Below are 3,105 nucleotides of genomic sequence, written 5' to 3'. Positions count from 1 at the left end.
AAAGCTTCAACTCCTTATTAACATTTAAAGAAATGTTATTCTTACACCAAATCTTACACCTACACCGTATGTACGGACGATATTATTTATGTACGGGTGACACTGTTCATGTACGAACAAATATTATTCATGTACGGCCGTTTATTTTTAATACCTGGACATGCATTAACCAACTTCATTACTCTATTAACCAAGTTTTTACACTGCATTAACCAAGTTTGATGACTGCTAAAAAATATTTTTAATACCTGGATGTTGTATTAACCAACTTTATTACTGCATTAACCAAGTTTTTACAATGCATTAACCAAGTTTGGTGACTGCTAAAAATTATTTTTAATACCTGGATGTTGCATTAACCAACTTCATTACTGTATTAACCAAGTTTTTACACTGCATTAACCAAAGTTAATGACTCTTGTAAAGTACTGTTGGGTGTAAGTATTGGTGTAACAATTGGGTGTATGAATAGCATTACTCTAACATTAAGGATGCATATAGAGATAAGATAAAATGGCTGGGGTATCATTAGGAATGAGAAAAATATCAGGATAAGGAATAAATACTAAATATCAAAAGAATAAAATATCCTTAATATAATATATTATCCAACATTCTCCTTCAAACTCACTATGCATTAACAAGAAATATTGAGAGTTTGTCAATCAAAAAACGAAAACACTCAATGAAGTTTATTTCGTGAACAAGTCCGCAATCCGCCCCGAAGAAGAAACAAACGGTAAAGTAATAATTTCATGTTGAAGATGATGGCGGGTGAGGTGACAATCACTTTCAATGTGCTTGGTATATTTATGAAAGCCCGAGTTATAAGCCATTTGATTGACACTTGTTATCATAATACATAAAAGTGGTTTTAGAGAGAGAGAGAGAGATAGACGTGTATACCAGAAAAGCAGTGTTTTAAAAGTCGGACCAGTCATCAAATCGACGACGGTACTAAGTCATTGGTTCATTGGTCGAGCCATTGGGTCACTGGTTGAACCACATGACCAAGCCGGATTAAACCGGATAACTCGATTGAATAGACCGACCACTATAATAAAACTATATAGGTATAAAATCGATAGTTATTTATTTGAGCTAATTTGGTTAAGTTCAAAAAACAAATATGATAAAAGAAATCATAGTAATTTTGTTAATTTAGTAAAAGAAAATATTACTTATTCCTCGTAACAAAACAAATCATTACTCATTATTCAATATGATAAAATCAACAAGCTACCTGAAATTAAGTAATTTATTTAAGCTAATTTAACTAAGTTCAACACAATAATCCATATGAAAGCTGATATACTGTTAACACAGTAATCCATATGAAAGCTAAAGGATTTTTCATCAACACAATATCCTTTAGCATAGTAATTTTATGATGAACCATGTTACTAAATAGTTGCTTAAATTTCCTCCAACCACCACAAATGTAGTCGAGGACTAACAATTTCCAAAATCAATCATATATACTAAAACAACCACACAATTAAAATCTAAACATCTTAGGCTTAATCTAGGGATTAATTAGAGGCCAAATAAACCTAATTGTCCACAATTTTCTATATTATCAAATTCAACAACCCTAATTTAAAATGATGATAAAAAATATACCTTGAAGCAACCAGTTTCTTTGGAATTTCTTGTCCACTCCAACCCTAACACCTTGCTTGAAGTCGGATAAGAAGCTTTGAGAGAATCATCGCCATACAATTTTTCAGAAACTGCATAGTCCCAAGAATTCTTAGCAGCATCATAGGTAGATTCAATAAAATGGAGATAATGGGCTAACCCTAATCAACAATTTCAATTTACGATACAAAATTAATACATATTAGAAGAAAGAAAGAAAAGATAGGGAGATAATGAAAACCTGTTGTAATACGGTGAACTGACTTTTTAATAATCGAAATGTCGCGGTAAGCAAGAGTCGCCACCGACTTTTATTTTATCCAAACTAAATCAGAAAGGCAAAAAGAAACAGAAAAAAAACCTTTTAAAAGAAATCTAAGTTCGGGGGGTAATTTATGCAAAGGGAAGGTGTAAGACACCCTTTGCATCCATGGTTTTCCATGGGCTCTTAATTGTTTTGCTTGCTCGCTTGTTTTTAGAAAAAGTAGATGAAAGAGATAGGGACTTTAGCTTGTGAATAAGCGTTGCCCTTTTGAAAAATTATGAGAAAGAATATAATAAAAAGGTTTGAGCATTGCAAGGCAATTAGGGGCAATTACCTTAAACTCAGATGATAGGTCTCTTTTTAGCCTTTCAGAATGAAAGGGTTTATCCTTGCCATAAGAGGGCAGGAAGCCTTTCGTTTGGAGGTTGAAGGGTCATCGAAGCATCCTTTGCCATAAGACTGTCCCATGCCATAGAAGGGCAGGTAGTCTGAGGCAAGGATCAGAATAAGCCATTTTCGTAGGCAGCCAGAGGATACCTCAGCCTTTTTTCGTAGGCAACATCCGAGGGTCGAGGTCATTTGTGTATCGAAGGCAGCATCATTAGGGTCGTGACCTTTTTATCGAGGCAACATGGCTGAGGTATCCTCGAATTCGAGGGACGAGGCTTATTCTGCAAAAACACAAAGGCAACAGGCAACAGGCAACAGAGAGGGTTACCCAAAAAGCGTGCGTGTGTGCACCAATCATGTGATTCAATTCAGAGTTATTCTAATTCAGATTATATTATCTTGTAATTAGGTGATTCTAATTCAATTCAGAGTTGCACTCCCTAAATTACTAACCACGCAGTACATAATAATATAAAGCAATAAAGGGGGCGGGAAATTGTAACCAGTGGATCCCTTATCAGGGTTTGATACAAGTAATAATAAAACAGAGAAAATATTAAGACAAGGTTCAGGGTTACCAGTAACGTAGCTTTGATAATTGATAAACTTAGCTTTGGTGTTTGCCTGACAGGGTTGAGGGCAAGGGTTTGTCAGAAACATTGACTCTGATCATTAGAACAGACAAGGAAACGGACAAGGCGTGAGTGTATTATTAATTCGAAGATAATCAGAGTTAACGTAAATAAAATGAAAGAAAAATAAATTAATAATGAATAAATAGGGAATACTTAGCTTCGATTCGAATTTGA

Source organism: Vicia villosa, linkage group LG1 (genome assembly GCF_029867415.1).
Source record: "Vicia villosa cultivar HV-30 ecotype Madison, WI linkage group LG1, Vvil1.0, whole genome shotgun sequence".
In the NCBI taxonomy this organism is placed as follows: Eukaryota; Viridiplantae; Streptophyta; class Magnoliopsida; order Fabales; family Fabaceae; genus Vicia; species Vicia villosa.
The sequence above is the reverse complement of the archived record's forward strand: the minus strand, read 5'-3'. Positions refer to the sequence as shown.